Below are 21,803 nucleotides of genomic sequence, written 5' to 3' on the forward strand. Positions count from 1 at the left end.
AAAGAGGTAGGGGTGCCTGGGTGGCTCAGTGGGTTAAGGCCTCTGCCTTCGGCTCAGGTCATGATCCCAGGATCCTGAGATCAGGTTCCGCATCGGGCTCTTTGCTCAGCAGGGAGCCTGCTTTCTCCTCTCTCTCTGCCTGCCTCTCTGCCTACTTGTGATCTCTGTCAAATAAATAAATAAAATATTTTTTTAAAAAAAGAGGTAATGGTGGGAAGCAAAAATACATCATACTGAAACTGTTGAAAAGCAAATACAAAGAATCTTGTAAACAGCAAGAGAGAAGCAACATGTCACATACAAGGGAGGAGTCCTCAGTAAGAGAATCTGATTTTGCCACAGAAGTCATGGATTATAGAAGGCAGTGATAAGTGAAAGGGGGAATAAAAAAGCAATAAAGAAAATAAACAAATTCAACAAAATTGGTCCTTTGAAAAGATTGACAAAATTTATAAACCTTAGCTAGACCAAAAAGAGAGAGTCACATGTAACATACAAACTATTAAATTTAGGAAAGATGCTAAAGCCAGATAAGACATCATAAGGAAAAATGACTACCAATATCTTTTATGAATATAACTGCATAACTCTTCAACAAAATATTAGCAAACTGAATCCAGTAGCATTTTTAAAGACTTATACATTATGACCAAGTATTGTTTCCTGAATTCAAGAGATGTGATATGCCATACCAGTAGGATAAAGGAGAAAACACATCATCATCTCATTAACACACACACAAAAAGGACTTGTCAAAATTTAGTGCCCTTTCATGATAAAAACACTCCACAAGGAAGAAATAAAAGAAAGCTTTCTCAACCTGTTAAAGAGCATTCACAAAAGGCCCACAATTAAAAAACAATGGTGAGACTGAAAATTTTTCCATGGTCAGGAGTAAAAGACAGTGATGTTTGTGTTTTCCTTTTGTATTCAAACATTGTACTGTAGGGTTTTAGCCAGGGTAATTAAGTAAGAAAAATAAATAAATAAAAGGCATCTAGATTGGACAGAAAAAAGTAAAAGTTCCTCTGTTCCTAGTGGACTTGATCTTATATATAGAAAAACCTAAAGAAACACACACACACACAAACACACACTCTTAAAGCTAAGAAATGAGTTTCACAAGGTTTTAGTATACAAACTCAATATACAAAATAATTGTATTTCTATATACTAGCAATAAAAAACTCAAAAATGGAATTAAGAAAACAATTTATAACAGCATTACAAAGAATAAAATACATAGAAGTAAATTTAAATAAGGAATTACAAACTTGTACATTAAAAATTACAAAGTATAGTTGAAAGAATTTAAGAGACCTAAAAAATAGAAACACATTTTCATGGACAAAAACCTTAATATTATTAAGATGGCAATATTCTTCAAATCTATCTACACTCAGTGCAATCCTATCAAAATTCTTTTTTTATCCCTATCAAAATCCTAACAGCGTTATTTATAGAAATAGACAAGCTAATTCTAAATTCATATGGACTTTTAAGAAACCCTGAATAACTAAATCAATTTTGAAAAAAAACAAAGTGGGAGAATGTACACTTCCTGATCTCAAACTTAGTATAAGCCTACAATAATAAAAACATGATACTGATATAAGGATAGACTTTTGGGTCAATGGAATATAATTAAGAATCCAGAACAATATAATCAATGGACAATTGATTTGTGACCTGCCAAGACTGTTCAATGGGGAAAAATAGTATTTTCCACAAATGGTGTGGGAACATTGTATATCTATGTGTAAAAGAAAGAATTTGGGTCCCTATCTCACACTATATAGAAAAATTAACACAAAGTGGTTAGAAAACCCAAATATATGAACTAAAACCAAAAGAGTCATAGTTAGGCTTTGGTTTCATAAAATATAACAGCAAAAGCACATGCAACAAAAGGAAAAGTAAATAAATCAGACTTCATTAAAATTAGCAATGTTTGTGCATCAAAGAATATCATTAAGTGAAATGACTACCCTTACAATGGGGGGGAAGATATTTGCAAATCTTGTATCTTCTAAGGGTTTAGTATCCAGAAAAATATGAAGAACTCTGACAACTCAACAAGAAAAAGTCAAACAATCCAATTAAAAATGAGCAAAGGACTTGAACAGACATTTCTTCTAATAAGTTTTCATATGGCCAATTGTACATGAACCGATGCTCAGCAAACTTATTCATTAAGGAAAAAAAATCAAAACTACAATAAGCTACCATTTCACACCCATTAGGATGGGTGTGATAAAGAAACAGAAAATAGTAAGTGTTGATGAGGATGTGGAGACATTGAAACTCTCACACATTGCTGATGGGAATTCAAAAGGGTACCACACTATGGGGAACAATTTAGCAATTTCTCAGGAAGTTAAACATAGAGTTACCATGTAACTCAGCAAGTTCATGCCTAGGTAGTTACCCAAGAGAATTGAATAAACAGTTATCCAAACAAATTCTTGTATGTGCATATTTATAGCAGCATTATTCACAACAGCCAGAAGGTAAAAACAACCCAAGTGTTTATCAATGGATGTATAGATTTAAAAATATATATATGTGATAGATTTATAGGATGGGATACATTGAGCCATAAAAAAAGAATGAAGTACTGATATATGCTAGATCATGGATGAAAACTTTTACTTGTGTTAAGTAAAGGAAGCCAGTCACAAAAAGTCACACATTGTTGGATTTTATTTGTGTGAAACATCCAGAATAGACAAACCCAGAGAACAGGCTAATCCAAAGAGACAGAAAATGGTTGCCAGCGGTCAAAGGAAGGAGGAAATGGGGAATGATGGCTAAATGGGTCTGTGGGGTTTTTTTGAGATGGTGGAATTTATCTGGGATTTAACAGTGGCGATGTTTGCACAACATGTGGAGCATACTATATACCACTGAAATGGTACACTTTAAAATTGTGGTGAATTGAAATCATGTGAATTTCATCTCAATTTCTAGAAATACTTTGCCTAGAAGAAAGTCCTTTGCTTCAGGCACTCCATCATTTTTCTGGGTCCAATGGCCCCCACGGCCACCTTCTCTCAACATTTTACATTTTCCTACTAATAACTTTTGAGAAACATACTGCATTTCCAAACATCATTCCACTAAAAGTCAAAGAAGTAAGAGTTTTGTGTTTTGCTTTGAATTGGTTTGAGGTATATTGTGAAGATGAAGTACATCTGAATAATTCTCTATAAATTATCATAAAGCAATGACCTTGTTGTTGGCTAAGTGCAGGGGAAATAATGGACTACTCAGTTCGGATCTCTTTAGGCAGCTCTTTGTGATAGTTGCCAGACTAGCTATTTATGTACCGTAACTTCCTCAGAGTTTCCTTCTCTCAGTGAAAGACTTTTCCCCCATCTTCTGATCAAAGCACTCCACCTGACAAAAGTTCACAAAGTGAGTATGCCTGTGTCTTCTCCAAAGCACCTATGCTTTTGAGACGTCAGTAGGACCTTGTCATCCTCTAGTGGCTATCCTCAAATGCTACATTCCAGATCAGTGGTTCGCTGAGCCTTAGCCAACTGTCCCACAGCACCCACTGCTGTACTCGGGCAATTTATCCTGGATGACTTCCAGATGATTAGATCTCTTGTTCACCGCGCTCTGTTTTAGCTGTTCCGATGGAACGAATTACTCTTTTCATCTTCCTTTCTCACCTTTATTTCTCTGTTCTCCGTACACCCTCTCAGATGCCAAAATATTCTGCAGGTTTTTTTCTTGTCTTCAGACATAATTGTCACTCTTGGAAGTGGAATTCTATTAATAGTGCAGATTCATAAAATATTTTTCTCAGTAGTCGGAAAAGGTAATGATTACAAAAACCACGTATCATATTCCATTCAGTGTATGTGTATACTTCTCTCTGTGCACCGGCCAGAGTCGTTTTGTTTTTTTTTTTTTTTTTCCAGAGTCGGTTTTTTTTATTCATCTTGTAGTCTTCTCAGAAAGCATGTGTGTTTCAGATATCGGAAAGAGATGTATTGAGACGTCAAGAAACAGGTCATATATTATAAAATTTTGAAATTTGACTTACTTTTTGTTACCAAGGAAAAAATAATATAAATGTAGTCTCCTTTTTAAAAAATCAGTTTATAAAGAAAGGAATAGCTGTTTGACTTAAAATTTAATTTATATTATAGTAAAAAGTATAGCAAAGTTAAATGTCATATGAACAAGTAAGGATAGCATGCAATGTTAAGCAGTTAATGAACTGTTTGGGAAATAAATGATATTTTTAAATTAAATGTTATTTTTTGGAACTAGCTTAATACCATCTTTTAAGACCTGAAGCACAAGAGTCCTGGGGTATTGCTTCGTTGAAAATATCTGAGAGCTCTACTTTTGTTTAATCTTAAATGGTCAGTAATAAAAAAAATTTTTTTTAAATTCTCTGTATATGTTTTTTATTTAAAGGAACAACATTGCACACTTATTTCTAATATTCCATGCTTACTGCTGCTGTTACAGGAACATTACAATAAACAGTTATGTGTAAACAGCCATTCTAAATAATATTCTACTGACTCATCAAATACCACATTCCAATTCCCGACATGTAAATTATCCACATTGTCTTTTGTTAGAATTTCTCATCTTCCCTGCACTTACGGTCTTGGAAGACTGTCACCATCCTGAGGGTGACGTTGCCTCTATGAAGGGAAATTAGGTCAGATAATACAGTGTGATTGAATAAGTGTGAATGGATTTATTCTTGATTTTGATGATTGATTTTCCTAGCCAAGACATTTTGAGAAGTATTTTACAATGGTAAAAGTATGTGCAAATTTTCTTCTTATCAACATACTTATAAATTTTCTCAATTACTTCCTTTTGTAATGTTAGTGACTTCCACTGATAAATCCCTGTGGTTTGTATTGCTTTAACTGATATGTTTCTTTTCCAAGCACTCCTTAGTATAAGAGAGTGATTTCTAAGGATTCTGTTAGTGCAATGAGTTGGATTGGTCTCCAGACTGTAAACCATTTAGCAGTTTCTTACACATGTTTGTATTCTCTATATGGCCCACACTGAGCAGTTGATATTTGTTGAACAGAAATTAAACATCTTATAGTCTCTCTATATATCTGTTTGGCATTGGTGGTCTTTCATATGGTAGAACTGCTTAAAACTGTGTTCAAAACAAAACTCTTACTTTGTGTCATAAAGAGTTATGCACTTTGCTTTTTTTAAAGACTATTAATGAGCCAGTATTCTGTCTTATGTATGCCACAGCTGAGCACTGAAATTCACTCCTTTATGTTATTGCCCTGCTAATTCCCTGACCAGCTTCCCTAGGAAAGGGGAATTCTTTTAAGTCTAGTGCTGTGCTATAAACACACTTCTGTTTATCCCGGCTAATGAGAAACAGGCTGTCTGGATATGTGTCTCTGAGGAAAATACTGGGCAAATCTTTAGAAAATAAAGCTCTCTAGATTGATTGAAAAGATAACATTTGGTAACACATTGTAAGCAAAACAATATCAAGTTGAAAAGAAGGCAAATCTGATATAAAATTTACTTGGGTATGATAACTTGGGCTTTGGACGGAGCAAGGTAAGGTACTGAGATTTTTGTATCGATCTAGCTGGCTTCCAGGTCCCCTTCCTCTGCAGTCTTATTAAAGCCTCTCTCTCCCTCCCCACCACGTGTGCTGTCCTGCTGGGATTCCTTCTCTGGCCTTATTATCTCTCCTCAGGATCAGCCAAGCTGTCTCTTCCTCTTTCTCTACCATTTGTTATAAGCTGTCTAACAGCTTATAGCCTTTTAATCCTAAGGCTCTTCCTGTAGACAGTTTCAAATAGCTTCTGTATCTGCTTTGGAGCCTTTAATTTGAAAAGCCACTAACTTTTAAATGATAGTCTTCATTATTGGAAAGTTTTGCAAGGCTATGCATTGATTTTGTTCTTGGGGAATACTTCCATGCAAAATATAAATTATTTTGCCTAGGGTAGAATATATAATAGTAAACGAGTGACAAGACTTGTTTATTTTCCTGTGGCTTCTTATCACACTCTAAATCTCTTGAATCTTTCTTCTCTATATTCTTGAACTCCCTGAAATTAAATACCTTATTAAATCATAAGGTATTTAATCACATACCTTATGATTAAGGTATGTGCAAAGAAATGCAAGTGGAACTCATATATATTCACTAATTCATTCTAAGCGGTATCCAAATTTGTTTCTGTCATTCATTCTTTTCCATCATTTACTGTCACAGAATGTTTGGTTTTCTTGATGCTACCGAAGAGCAGTATTGGTAATGCCTCTTCATTAATCAGTAACCTTCCTGTAGGAAATATTTATGGCTTTTATTTTCCTGTGGGAAGATAAGAAAGCCTGTATCAAGTTCGTGTAATCAATGTAACTATATGATACGCTCTACTAAAAAAATCATGAAGTATGATAGGACATTTTCACTACTTTATAGGATTTTTTTTTCTATTTGATAGCCAAAGAACATATGGATTTGGAGAAACTACATATCGTTGCAGAGTGTGGGTCCCTAAGTCCACTTCCATGGGAACTAGAGTACAGAAAAATAACCTGATCATCTTTTTGGAAGACTACTACTATTACCACTGGCAGTACTATTATAATTTCACATTTTCACAGCACTTTCTCTTTTGATAGTTCTTTTGCTTACAATATGGTATCAAAAGAAAGCCAGGCCTTTTTTGGGGAACTTTTTGTGCTTAATCTCATTTGTGCTTCACAATTGCTTAACGAGGAAGGTATAACCGATAATACCAGTGATATTTCAGTGAAGGGACTAGGAGGTCAAATAATTTACTTGATAAAGTTTACCAGGTTGAGTAACAGAAATCTTCTGATTTCTACATTTGTGATGCCCAAACCAAATTTATGGGCCATGGACCTTCAGAGTTCTCCAGAGTTCTCCAGGTTCATTTGCATACATAAATATTTATAAATTGAATACTTATCACAGTGATATCTTTTTAAAATTCTGTTAGTCACCATACAGTACTTCATTAATCTTTGATGTAGTGTTCCACGATTCAGTATTTGAGTCTGTAACACGCAGTGCTCATTGCCGTATGTGCCCTCCTAACACCCGTCACTGGGCGACCCACCGCCCCAGCCCCCTCGCCTCTGAAACCCTCAGTATGTTTCCCCGAGTCCATAGTCTCTCCTGGTTTGACTCCCCCTCTGATTTGCCCCCCTTCCTTTTTTCCCTCCTTCTCCTGATGTCCTCCATGCGACTCCCTGTGTTCCACATACGAGTGGTACCTTCAAGAGTCTTCTCCGCGGCGCTTCCTTTGATTCCCATTTACCTTTTTCGTAGCTTTTAGACTCGCTCGTCCTTCTCCTACCCTCGTTTATCTTCCCTCTCCCACCCGGAGGAAACAAACATGGTTTTTATTTATTGGAAACTACCTAATCCTTTTTTTACCAACATTATTTAGTGAGTGTCTGTTGCAGATCTTGCAACGTGCTATGCACCTTGTATACATCCTTTCCTTTTATTCTTACATCAGCCATGGAAGGTGAATATAATTAATCATGTGCCGCACATGAAGAAACCGAGTTTTAGAAATCTCTCCAAGATTACAAAGCTCGTGAACTCTAAGTTCACAGTACAGAACTAGGTCTGGCAGATCTCAATGGCTACATTCTCTGAAAGAGAGATCATTGATTTTGTATGGTTTTGAGGCCTAGGGATGAAGCTAAGTAACTTAGGCAATTCTCCAATATAGAAATTCATTTTGCTACTTCAAAATGAGCATCTGTTCTTTGAATGCAAGTGTTGTGACCCTTTAAAAAACTTACTATCAAAATATAATTGACTTATAATCTTCTATGAATTTCAAGTGGACAGTGAGTGATTTGACAATTTTATACATTATGCTTTGCTCACCACAAGTGTAATTACCATCTGTCACCGGACAATGTTATTACAGTATTATTGGTTACATTCCCTATGCTGTACTTTTCATTTCCATGACTTACTTATTTTATAACTGGAAGTTTGTACCTCTTACTCCCTCCAACCACTGGCTCATCCTGCCCCACCCCTTTCCCATCTGGCAAACACCAGTTTGTTCTCTGTCTTTAGGAGTCTGTTTGTTATAGTTTCTCTTTCATTTGTTTTGCTCTTTTAGATTCCACATGTGAAGTGAAATCATGTGGTATTTGTCTATCTGACTTATTTCACTTAGCATAGTATCCTTTAGGCCCATTCATGTTGTCTCAAATGGCAAGATCTAACTCTTTTTTTACAGCTTAGTAATGTTCCTATGTGTGTGTCTATGTGCGTGTGTGATATCTTTATCCATTCATCTCTTGATGGACACTTGGGTTGCTTCCATATTTAGGCCTTTGTAAATAATGTTGCTATAAATATAGGGATACATATAGCTTTTCCAGTTAGTGTTTCTTTGGGTAAATTCCCAGTAGCAGTAATACTAGATCATATGGAATTTCTTTTTGTTTGTTTGTTTGTTTCTTATTTTTTGAGGAACCTCCATACTGTTTTCCACAGTGGCTGCACCAGCTTGCATTCCCACCAACAGTGCACAAGGGTTCCCTTTTCTCCACATCCTTGCCAACACTTTTTATTTCTTGTCTTTTTGGTACTATCCATTCTGACTTGTGTGAGGTGGTATCACATTGTGTTTTTAATTTGCATTTCCTGATGATGAGTGATGTTGAGCCTCTTTTTATGTGTTTCTTGGCCATCTGTATGTTTTCTTTGAAAAAATTTCTGTTCAGGTCCTCTGCCAATTGTTTTTGGTTTGGGGGGGTTTGAATTTTATGAATTCTTTATATATTTTGGATATTAATCCCTTATCTGGTATATCATTTGCAAATATTTTCTCCCATTTAGTACATTGCCTTTTTGTGTCGGTTATGGGTTCCTTTGCTGTGCAGAAACTTTTTATTTTGGTGTAGTCCCAATAGTTTATTTTTCCTTTGGTTTCCCTTTCCTGAGGGACTTAGGCATAAATATGTTGCTAAGGCCAATGTCCAAGAAATCACCGTCCCCCTCCCCCCCCCTTTTTTTTTTAGGACTTGTATGGTTTCAGGTCTTCCATTTAGGTCTTTAATCCATTTTGAGCTTATTTTTGTGTATGATATAAGAAAGTTGCCCAGTTTCATTCTTTTGCATGCAGCCGTCCAGTGTTCCCAGCGCCATTTGTTGAAGAGACTGTCTTTTCTTCATTGTATAGTCTTGCTTCTTTTGTCATGGATTAATTAGGCATATAGCTGTAGGTTTATTTCTGAGGTTTCTAATATTTTCACTGACATATGTACCTGGTTTTGTGCCAGTCTTGATTATAAAACATACCGTTTTGGTTACTACAGCTTTATAGTTTATCTTCCAATCTGGGATTGTACTACCTCCAGCTTTCTTCTTTTTCTCTAGATTATTTTGACTGTTTGAGGTCTTTTGTGCTACCATACACATTTTAATATTTATTTGTTCTGGTTCAGTGAAAAATCCTCTCGGTGTTTGATAGGGATTCCATTGAATCCGTAGAATGGTTTGAGCAGTATGGGTAATATTTAACAGTTTTAATTCTTACACTCCATGAGCATGGTATATCCATTTATGGTGTCTTCAGTGTCTTCCATCAATGTCTTATAGTTTTCAGAATATAGGTTTATCTCCTATTGAATTTATTCTTAGTCATTTTATTCTTTTTTGGTACAGTTATAATATCTTTCTATTTCTGCCACTTCATTTTTAATGTATACAAATGCAATAGATTTCTGTATATTAATCTTCTATCCTAAAACTTTACTGAACTGATCGATCAATTCCAACATTTTTTGATAGCATGTGTCTTTAGTTTTTGCTATATATAATATCACAACATTTGCAAATAGTGACAGTTTAAGTTCTTCCTTGACAATTTGGATGCCTTTTATTTCTTTTTTCTTTTTTTTTCTGTTGTTTGATTGCTATGGCTAGGACTTCCAGTACTATGTTGAATAAAATTGGTGAGAATGGCTATCTTTGTTTTATTCCTGATCTTAGAGAAAACACTTCCAGTTTTTCCCCACTGATTATGATGTTAGCTGTGGGTCTTTCATATATGGCCTATATTGTATTGAGGTATGCTCCCTCTAAACATACTTTGTTGAGTTTTTATCATAAACAGATACTGTACTTCATCAGGTGCTTTTTCTGCATCTGTTGAGATGATCATGTGGTTTTATCCTTTCCTGTTAATGCCATGTATCACATCAGTTTGTGATATTGAACCATCCTTGCATCTATGGAATAAATTCAACTTGATCAAAACGAAAAATTCTTTAAATATGTTGTTGAATGCAGTTTACTGATACAGTATTGAGGATTTTTGCATCTGTGTTCATTAGGGATATTGGCCTATAGTCTTTTTTTTTTTTTTTTTTTTTTTTTTTTTTGGTAGTCTCTGCCTGGTTTTTGGATAATACTAGTCTCTTAAAATGACTTTGGAAGTTTTCCTTCCTCTTATATCTTTTGGAATAGCTTGAGAAAAATAGATGTTAACTCTTCTTGAAATGTTTGATAGAATTCACCTGTGATGCCATCTGGCTCTGAACTTTATCTGTTGGGAGTTTTTGTTTGTTTGTTTTAGTTACAGATTCAATTTCATTACTAATAATTGGTCTGTTGGAATTTTCTTTTTTCTTTTTCTTTTTTTAAAGATTTTATTTATTTATTTGACAGAGAGAAATCACAAGTAGACAGAGAGGCAGGCAGAGAGAGAGAGAGAGGGAAGCAGGCTCCCTGCTGAGCAGAGAGCCCGATGTGGGACTCGATCCCAGGACCCTGAGATCATGACCCGAGCTGAAGGCAGCGGCTTAACCCACTGAGCCACCCAGGCGCCCCTGGAATTTTCTTTTTATTCCTGACTCAGTTTTGGAAGATAGTATTCTTCCAGGAATTTATCCATTTCTATTAGATGGTCCAATTTGTTGGCATATACTTTTTTATAATGTTCTCTTATAATCATTTGTATTTCTGTGGTGTTAGTTGTTATTTTTCCTCCTTCACTTGTGATTTTGTTTATATCAGTATTGTCTCTTTTATTTTTTTAATGAGCCTGTCTAGTTTTGTCAATTTTCTTTATCTCTTCAAAGAATGAGCTATTGGTTTCATTTATCTTTTCTATTATTTTTTAAAACCTCGATTTCATTTATTTTTGTTCTAATCCCTATTATTTCTTTTCTTCTACTAACTCTGGGTTTTGTTTATTCCTCTTTTTCTATTTCTTCTAGGTATTAAGTTAGATTGTTTATTTGAAATATTTCTTGCTGTATCCCAAAGATTTTGGAGCATTGTGTTTTCATTTTCATTTATCTCCAATTATTTTTTACTTCCTCTTTGACTTCTTCATTGACCCATTTGCTGTGCAATAGCATTTTGCTGAGACTCTTGTGTATTTGTCTTTTTTTTTTTTTTTTTTTTGGTATTCTCTTTTTTTGTAATTGATTTCAGTTTCATAGCAGTGTGGTCAGAAAAGATGCTTGATTATGATTTTAATCTTATAAATTCATTGAGACTTTTTTTGTGTGTGTGTGGCCTAACACTGAATCTATCCTGGAGAACGTTTCATGTACTCTTGAAAAAACTGTGTATTTCTGCTGTTTTTAGGTAAAATGTCCTATATACGTCAGTTAAGTCCATCTTGTTAAATGTGTCATTCAAAGCCATTGTTTCCTTGTTGACTATCAGTCTGGATGATCTATCCATTGATGTGAGTGTTGAAGTCCCCTAATATTATTGCATTACAGTCAATGTCTTCCTTTATGTCTTAATATTTGCTTTAGTTGCTTCTGTGTTGAGTGCATAGATACTCACCATTTTTATATCCTCTTGTTGGATTGATCCCTTTATCATTATGTAACATCCTTCTTTGTTTCTTGCTGTAATCTTTCTTTTAAAATCTGTTTTGTCTGATTTAAGTTAGCTACTGTGACTTTTCTTGCTTCCATTTCATGGAATATCTTTTTCCATCCTTTCACTTTCAATGTATGTTTTTACGTCTGCAATGTTCTTAAATCTCTTATTGGGTGAGTTTTGTTTTTTATTATTTAATCTTTTGATCAGAACATTTTTAGTCCATTTACATTTAAATTAATGATGGAGAAGCATGTACTTATTGCCATTTTGTTCATTGTTTTCTGGCTGTTTTTTGTAGTCTCTGTTCCTTTCTTCTTTCCTTGCTCTCATCTCTTGTAGTTTGATTGATTTCTTTAGTGTGATGCCTAGATTCCTTTCTCTTTATTATTTTTTTTTGTATGCGTATTACAGGCTTTTGATATGTGGTTACCATTAGGTTCATATATATAATATCCTTGCATAAAGCAGTCTATAGTAAGTCATTTGTTGTTTGCATTCATACATGTTCTGAAAGGACTAAATTTTTACTATATGGGCTGTGTCTTTTATGTTCATCTTTGTATGTCCAGAATATAACAAAATGCCTGATGTATACCAAATGTCAAAGTAGGCTTTTTAAGTCCTTTTTCTTTCTTCCCACTTCCTAAATTCAGTTGATCAACTAATGCTGTCAATTCTATCTCAAAAATTGCTTTCAAATATTATTCCTCTTTGTTCCCATTGCCAGTGTGTTTGTATAGGTCCTTGCTCTGAATGGAATTGTGTCCCCACAAAATTCACATGTTGAAGCTCTTATTCCCAATGTGACTATATTTGGAGGTGGGGCCTTTATAGAGATAATTACACTTAAATGAATTGGTCTAATCCAATATGACAGATGTCCTTTTGAGCAAAGGAAGAGACAGCAGAGGTGCACATGCATAAAGAAAAGGTCATGTGAGGGCAGAGCTAAGGAAAGAGGCCTCAAGAGAGACTGAACGTGCTATCACCTTGGTCTTGGACTTGCAGTCTCTGGAACTGTGAGAAAATACATTTCTGTTTTTTAAGCCACCTGGCCTATGGTATTCTATAATGTTAGTCCTACCAAGCTATTATAGGGGATATAATGTATTATCAAGGAAATTAAAATTATTTCTTATTTTTCCATTCTCCCTGTTTTTTTTTTTTTTAATTAAAAAAATTTTTTTCCCCTATTTTATTTTTAGGAGGGAACCTCTAACCTACTGGTCTCATGTTTCAATGAGATAACTTCCCATTGAAGAACATTGTATATTATTGATAGGCAGATTTCTGTCTCCAGTTACCATTTCCAAGAGGGGTTCAGGGCACTGAGAATACACCGACTCTGGAAGATGGCCAGAGGTCCCTAAGATAGGTGTTTAGATGAAGCTCTTCCTGTGTCTTTTATTACAGTATCTTTCATTGACACAGAAACTATTCTCATATGACTTGATTCTTAAAACAGATCTATGGAATATATCATGTGTCACCTCCAGTGCATCGCTGAAGGAAAAGGTGAGTAAATGGCTCAATGTCTGACAGACACTGAGCGGCAGAAACAGCCTTAGAAATGCAATGCTTCCAATTCGAAGCTCATTGTTCTTTCCACTCTGTCACATTCAAAAATGACACACCAGATCATATTCATTTGCTGTGTACCATGGAGTTGCAGCAAACATATATTTAATTTATTGGAATTGAACTGCAGGCGAAGGCCCAAGATAGAAATTATTTAAATTAAACATAGGCAGTTGTGTCAGACATCTTACTCAATAAGCACATGCCCCAGGCAGTGGAATCAGTCAAGCTTAAAAGAGCAATTTGGGTCTGGTGAATCCTATGAACGAAAATGTTTGATTTGATTTCAAGGGGTTTCAACCACTGACCAAGAAGTAAAATATGTTGCTCAACCTTAAATAAGGTGATGATGACAGAGAAATTGGATGAATTAATTGAAGGCTATAGAGAGGCATTGATTAAAGAAAAGATATTCTGGTATATAATTGGTCAAATAGAACTATTCTCTCTTTGAAATTTCCTTTGGAAAATTAATATATTGACCTACTGGCCTCTATAGCTTCTGTTTCTTTTGAATGAGACTGTTTGAATAGTGTAAATAGGTTTTCCTGTGCATAATCACCTTTTGTTGAACAAAAGTGACTCAAGTAATGAAGTTCTCACCCTGCAAACGAGAGGACAAGATCCTGGATCCATGCTAATTTACCAAGACATGAATGCCCAGATAGTATGGTAGAATCTGTCTAACCATCTTCTGTACAATAATCAACAGTCTTTCAAATAGAGAAGTTTCCAACCATTTTTTTTTTCTTACAACTTGTAACAGTTGATTTTATGTGTCAACTTGACTGGGCTAGGGAATGCCCAAACAGCTGGTAAAACATCATTTCTGTGTGAATGAGATAGGGTGTTTCTAGAAGACACCAGCATTTGAATCAGAAGACTAAGTAAACAAGGTCTTCCCTCACCCATGTGGGTGGATATCATCAATCCACTGTGGACTGGACCCCAGTACAATTAAAAGGCAGAGGGAGGGAAAATGCTCTTTCTTCTTGAGCTGGGAGGTCCCATCTTCTATGGCCCTTGCACACAGGAGTTCCTGGTTCTCTGACCTCCAGACTGAATTATAGCACTGGCTTCCCTTTTTCCAGTTGTGGACAGCAGATCGATCCTAGATCGATTCTGGGACTTCTCACCTTCGTTAAGTGCATAAGCCAATCCCTATAATAAACCTCCTCTTATATATACTTCTCTCTCTTGGTCCTGTTTCTCAGGAGAACCCTCATACACAGCTATTCTGCTTAGTATTGCTAACACGTGGTACTCATGTGTGCTACAGTCTAGTCTTGGACCTTTGATATTTGAAATTTTAAGATTACTGTTTACTGACACAATTCAGTAAATAATGAATCAGAACAAAAATAGAGCGCAAAGCCATTTTATGAATTTGTAACAACTTCAGAAGAACATGTATAAACATGTCAAAACCCACTATAATGGTTTTAATAAGGAGCTAACTCCTCTCTACAGTCATATCATCTCCCAAATATTCTTTTATCTAATTTGTTCTTGTACTGAAGGATACAATTAAATAAAAAGTAAAACAAATATTTATCTCAAACCACTTTGAAAATATTTTACTGTATGTCCATCTTGTTTCTCTTTCCTTGGCTGACCAATTGTTACATGTTATACTTAAATTGAAAGGAAATGAAATGCTGGTATGTTTAATCTGTTTTCATCTGATTCAGTTCTTTTTATTTTATTTTTAGCCAAAAGTGGGGGAGGGGAGATACCAAGTTGTCATTTTCCAATTTCTGTTTGTGTATTTTGTTGTTTTTTTCTGAGCATATTTCATTTCCTCTGCTTAAGTGGTTATCATGATGGGCAGTATAATTATATTTTTTCTATCTCAGCTATCAGTATGATTGAGTGGTGTGAAGGGCATATATATCCAAAACCAATGAAATAGTTTCTCTGTAAATACTAATGATTTTCATGTTACAAACAGAATTATTATTACTTAGAGAGGTTTCTAAGTAGATGTAAGTATAATATGTAGGTGTCTGTAAATGGCTATGAAAACATTATGTAAGAGATACCAAACAACATTTTGGGGAGTATTAGGCATTGTTTAAAATCCCTGGAGTTGGAAGTTGTTCCAGTTGTTAGAAGAGGAGTCAAGGGAGAATTATGCTAAGTAGTATGGATACTATTACATTGTTTATGCAAGAACGCTTCCAGTGATTTGTGACTAAAGTAACTTTGCTGACACATTAAAAAAAATTCCACTGAATCCCACCAATGATAGCATTTAGAAGCTTGATCCATTAATTTAAGTAGAAAATTGCTTGTTTTTATCTCTAAGCCATTGTGAGACTTTTTTCATGCTAAATATACCAAGGTATTATAATTTTAGGCCAATATGATAAGTATATTACAAATAGCTCAAAAAGAAATCAAAAGTAGAATCTAATAAACCACTTTACTTCTTTTTTTTTTATGTAAAATTCTCTCACTTAGATAAATTCAGTATTAGTTTACCTTTGCCTAGTTTCCAGTCGTAACTTTCTATCAGAACAAAACAAAAAAAGGAACATAGGCATTATATACTTGACATGTTTTAAAATGCATAATGACACTACCTTTCTGATTATTGGTCACAGTGTCACTAACAGCTTTATTGATTGAATACCCAACATCTGTTAGTGAAAACCTAAATATGGCCAAATAAAAATTGTTCCCACATAAATCTTAAAAAAAAAAATTGTTCCTACAATTATAATACTAATAGCTATGTCGATTATCTGGAGGTGATAAAAACTTGCTCACCAAATCTTTAATTAATTTGAGTATAGTGTAAAAGTCTGTTACGAATGATTATCTTCTAATGCATCTTCTCACTAAATGAGAGTGACAGCAAAGTAAAAATTTTAATGATTTTTGAAGTGCCATTAACTTTGAACTTAAGGCATGAATTGTACCTAAGGTTTTGTTTTGTACAGTAATCATAATGTCACTTGTTTCCAGTTGAAAGCATTCCACTAGAATTACTCTATGTTTCTTTGTTTGTGGTATAATGAAGGGAAGTTCACCTAAGGGTAGAATGGTAAGTGTAGAAAATTCTGGCTGATTGCGACACATGGGGACTATATTTGGCTTTCCAATAAAGGATTACTTGGTCCAAAAGTTTTAGCACGCAGCATCTGGTATTCGGGATAACATCATGTTTTTCTAAAAACCCTAGTCAAAGTTCTGGCCGAAGAGTGTCTCAGAATACTTGCAGTATATCTGCCAGCTTTTCTTGCCCAGGCAAAACTGCCCTGTCCTCATGCCAGTGGTATCCGGTTGGTACCTGTTAATAGCTTCTCCACTCCTGTAGGCTTGAAAGGGTGAGAGGCCTCTGGAGGATGGGAATAGGTGTGAAGTTAGACCATAATTATTTAACAGCCCACATGGATTTCCTTGAACATAATGGCTTCATGGGTCCTTCAGTTCTAATCTAGCATCAAACTTTTAGTGTCAAAGCAATCTCCACTTGAGTTAATTTGAAATTATATGTTAAGGAAAGCACATAAACTTTTAAAAAATTAAATATAAATTCACTTCTAAAACATGGAAAATAACCTTCCCTATGACTTTATGATTGGTGATCACAATGGAAAACTTTTCAAAAGGACTGAAAGTTCTGATTCAATAATAGATAACCTTTAAAGCTTTTATTTTTCGTGTCCCTTGGATAACCCAGTTCTCCAATTATTCTTAAAGAATGTATATGCATAAATCCTTAATGTGGTTTTTAACAACAGCAATAAAAAATGGTTCCTGCTTCCCAGCAGGTCAGGGTTTAAATTATGCATCTCTGACTTGTATCAATCACTGTAGATGCCAAGTTCCTCCTTCTGAAATTGGGTCAATACAGGTGTACTACCCTTTATTTACAATTCTGAAACCCAAGAACCACTGAAAACAATTTTTTTTTTCTTATTTGGCAGTAAAACCTGAACCCATTGTTGGCAAACCTGACCAGAACTGACATGAGGTTATAGGCATTTCACTGAGGAAATACTAATGTTGTTGATTGCGGGGAGATACCTCAGATCCTGAAACTTGGAGATTTCTGAATTCTTAGACGTATTTAGTCCAAGGATTTTATATAAGGGATGATGGACATGTAATACCAGTTACGAGAGTTGGTATGCAGAGTAAGAAAGTAAGGAGTATTAATTCACAGCATGCAACACAAAATAGTTGTACTACAAATACTGTTTTCCTTTTTCCTTCACAGAGAAATGTCCTCTGCAAAATTATATTCACATTGGACAATTCATTACCTTCTTTATCCACCCCCCACCAAGTTAAAGTGTGATGACATCATTAAAAAAGAATAATTATAGTTCAAATCTATAAGACATAATAAGCAAATTGTAATAATTAATTTTGGACTGATTCCATCACAGTATTATAATGGTTTTTAAAAAAGGCTTTGCCAAAGACAATTCCTTCCATCCAAATACTAACCAGGCCTGACCCTACTTAGCTTCTGAGATCAGACGAAATCAGGTGCCTGCGGGGTTGTATGGTTGTAGATGTTAAGGACAATTTCCAATTGCCTTACCTTACTGGGCACTCAGATGATGTGGCCGGCACATACTGGAAAGCCATTAGGACACCGAGAATGCCGGATATAATGTAAACAACAACAATAAAAACAGTAGAATGTTAGAACAGTGGAGAAAAATATTTAGAAGAAAAGCCTAAATATTCCAACTGTCTGCTTGAATAAAAAAAAAAAAGATAAAGATAAAGAGGACAGGCTAAAGGGCACATATTTGGAAAACATGGAAACCAAGGTCAGTGAGAGAACTATTTAGCATTGTACTGGAGTAAATAACTATAAGGACACATTATTCTCATCCATCAGTTCAAGGTGATGAAAGGTCCGATTTATCATTCTGCATTTAAGATTTACAATTTGCCAAGAGTTTCTTGGCTATGGCCTTATTCTTCTGAGGCTCTAACTACTTTTCACTAAGCCCATATCAGTTGTTTAAAGACACACGATGAAGCAGGAATAGCAGGTAGCACTGTTTCCCTCATCAGGGGAGTTAGTGCACTTGCCATAAGTACAAGTTACAGGTTAAAAGTGTTCAAAGAAAAACTTGGGAAGGAAAAAAAAAAGTATTTTCTGAGAACTCTTTATTTCCAGATATCCTGTGGTTACAGCAGTCATGTCAGGAGTATTAGTGTTTGGTCAATTAACACTTGAAAAGGAACACCAGAAGAACAGTTTGGGAAAAGTCAGACTTTCAAGAAATGGGGCGTGTAGGCTTGTTTTGTCACCCCATAGAGGAGCTGGTATACTACATTTCATATTGACATTACATGTCACATTTCACATGACAGATTTTTTTGCTGAAGAGTATTTCAGTGTCAAAATCAATCTCTCTCTCTCTCTTTCTCTCTCTCTCTCTGTCTCTTTTAAACAACATTGACTTGAACAAATAATCCTACCATAATTACTGGAATATTAACAAGTTCTAATATCTGAACATTGGACAGTGACCTTTTATTTCACGAAGAAGGAGCTGTGAGCTGTCGTCTTAGTTTTCTTGTACAGAATATCAGGAAAATCTCACTGGATAGCTCCCGAAAACAGGAGAGGTTGCATGGCTGTTAGGAGGATCTCATCCTGGTACTAAAGAGAATGAAGGTCAAACGGGTGTTGGAGGAACACAATCCAAGAGAAAGTAGAGCACATCCTTCTATCAGGAAAGATATTTTACCACCCTCAGAGTTGTCACTGATACCTATCAGTTCTTTGATTTGGTGACTCAGCAACCCTTAAACAGTTTCCTTCTGTACTTCTCGGAATTTCTTAACATGCACTTTGAGAAATACTGTGCTTTATCAGTGTAATCATTATTTTTATGTATCAACTTGTAAAAGCTACGGTATCCAGTGATTTAATCAAACAGTAATCTAGGTGTTGCTATGAAAGTATTTTTCCATGTACTGAACATCTTCAGTTTGGGGGACTTTAGTAGGGAAAATAACTATATGATTTGGTGGTGGGGGTCATCCAATCAGAGGAAAGCCTTAGGAACAAAACCTGAGCTTTCCTGGAGTAGAAGAAATTCTGCCTCAAGGCTGCATCTCAACACTCAGCACTCTTGCCTGTTTCCAGGTTACCAACCTGCCTTACATATGTCAGTGTTGCTAAGCCTTCACCATCATATGAGCCAATTCCTTAATTCTGTTTCTCTGGAAACACTGACTTAAATCACTTTCAATCACGTTATCATATTTCATATTTAGGAAATGGATAGACAGAAGTCACAGACATTTTCAAATGTCTGGCAGTAGAACCATGCTCAGTCTTCTGTAATCATAGATCATTGCCTTAAATTTGTTCTGAGAAGACAGAGACCTATGTAATAGGAGGGTAAGTGGATCCGTCATTCTGACTGAACACTAGGTAAGATTACTGGAGACTTGGCCAACTAAAATTTATATTTCAAATATGTCATAAAATTTCATCAACCACATATGGTCTATTGTATGTTTTTTAAATGGTAACAAAAATTGGGAGCTTGAGTCCCTGGCTTACATGTGTATAATAGCAAATATCTGCAGAAAGTGCAACAGTCAGTGCAGGTTACATAGCATTGCATTGATTCCACATCCAAATAATGTAGATATTGCTATAATTAGTGTAAAGAAAGTTAAATACATTTTTAAATAAGGAGTTAGTCTGTTTTCCAAAACTCCTCTATTTAACTTCACTGTTATGTAAGAGTTCAACACAAATTATGAAAGAGTATACAGGCTACCTTTCTTGGAATTACTTTGTATAGGAGCATAAGAGAAAGTTTTGAAATCAAGTAGGCTCAGATTGACTTTCAAGTTACTCCTTTTCATCTGGGTCATCCTAGGTGAGTGACTCACTTTCTAGCTTAATTTCCTCATTTATTAATTGGGAATAATGGTACCTCCCTGCAGAGGTGGTTGTGAGGAATGATGAGATAAAATGGTTAATAAATACTTATACCTAAGTATTTCATTTGAAAGAGGCACTGTGAAAAATTGTTCTTATTCTTCGTTTCCAGTTGTTCATTGATGATACTACATAGAAATACAACTGCTTTTTGTGTGTTGACCTTGTATCCTATTATGACCTTGCTCAGAACATTTTTCTAGATGCCTTGGTGATCTATATGTAGACAATTTTGTCATCTGCAAATAGAAATAATTTATTTCTTCCTTTCCAATCTGAATACCTTTGGTTTATTATTTTATTACACTGAGTAGAAGTTCCAGTGTGATGATGAGTATCAGTGATGAAAATAGACATTCTTGGGACACCTGGATGGCTCAGTGGGTTGAGCCTCTGCTTTGGCTCAGGTCATAATCCCAGGGTCCTGGGATCGAGCCCTGCATCAGGCTCTCTGCTCAGCAGGGAGCCTTCTTCCTCCTCTCTCTCAGCCTGCCTCTCTGCCTACTTGAGATCTCTCTTTCTCTGTCAAATAAATAAATAAAATCTTTAAAAAAAGAAATAGACATTGTTGCTTTGTTTCTGATCTTAGAAAGTGTTCATATGATGTTAGCTATATGGTTTCTGTAGTTAAGGAAGCCCTTTATTAAGTTAAGGAAGAGTTGTAAAGTGTTCTCTTTGATTCTATTTGCTGAGAGAGATGTGTGAATTGGTGTTTTGAAATGTTTGGTAGAATTCACCAGTAAAACCACATGAACCTGAAGACTTTGTTTTCAGAAGGACTTAATGAATTCAGTTCTTTTAATAGACTATTTAAGTTATCTATTTTATCTCAGGTCAGTTTGGGTAGTTTATGATTTTTGAGGAATAGCTCCAGGTCATCCAGGTTGTCAAATTTATGAATGTAGAATTATTTGTAGTATTCCTTGTTATCCTTATTAACTCTGGGTCCACAGAGATACCACCTTTTCTTTCCTCATGCTGATATTTTATCTTCTGTCTTTATTTCTTTGTTAGTCTGGCTAGAAATTTGTCAATTTTTAAAATCTTTGTAAAGAACTATTTACCTTGTGTTTTTCATTTTCTCTATTGTTCTTCTTTTTTCTACTCCATTGATGTCTGTTCTTTATTATTTCCCTAGATTTACTTATTTCAATTTTTTTTTGTTCTTTTTTTCTCTTTTCCTAAGGTGGAAACTTAGATTATTGAGTTCAGACCTGCATCCTGCAAGTTTTGATATTCATTTTTGTTCATTTCAAAGTATTTTCTAATTTCTCTTGAAATGTCCTCCTTTACTCATGTATTATTTGGAAGTGTAGCGTTTAATTTCCTTTCTTTTTTTTTTAAGATTATTTATTTATTTATTTGACAGAGAGTGATCACAAGTGGCAGAGAGGCAGGCAGAGAGAGAGG

Source organism: Mustela nigripes, chromosome 18 (assembly GCF_022355385.1).
Source record: "Mustela nigripes isolate SB6536 chromosome 18, MUSNIG.SB6536, whole genome shotgun sequence".
Taxonomy (NCBI): Eukaryota; Metazoa; Chordata; class Mammalia; order Carnivora; family Mustelidae; genus Mustela; species Mustela nigripes.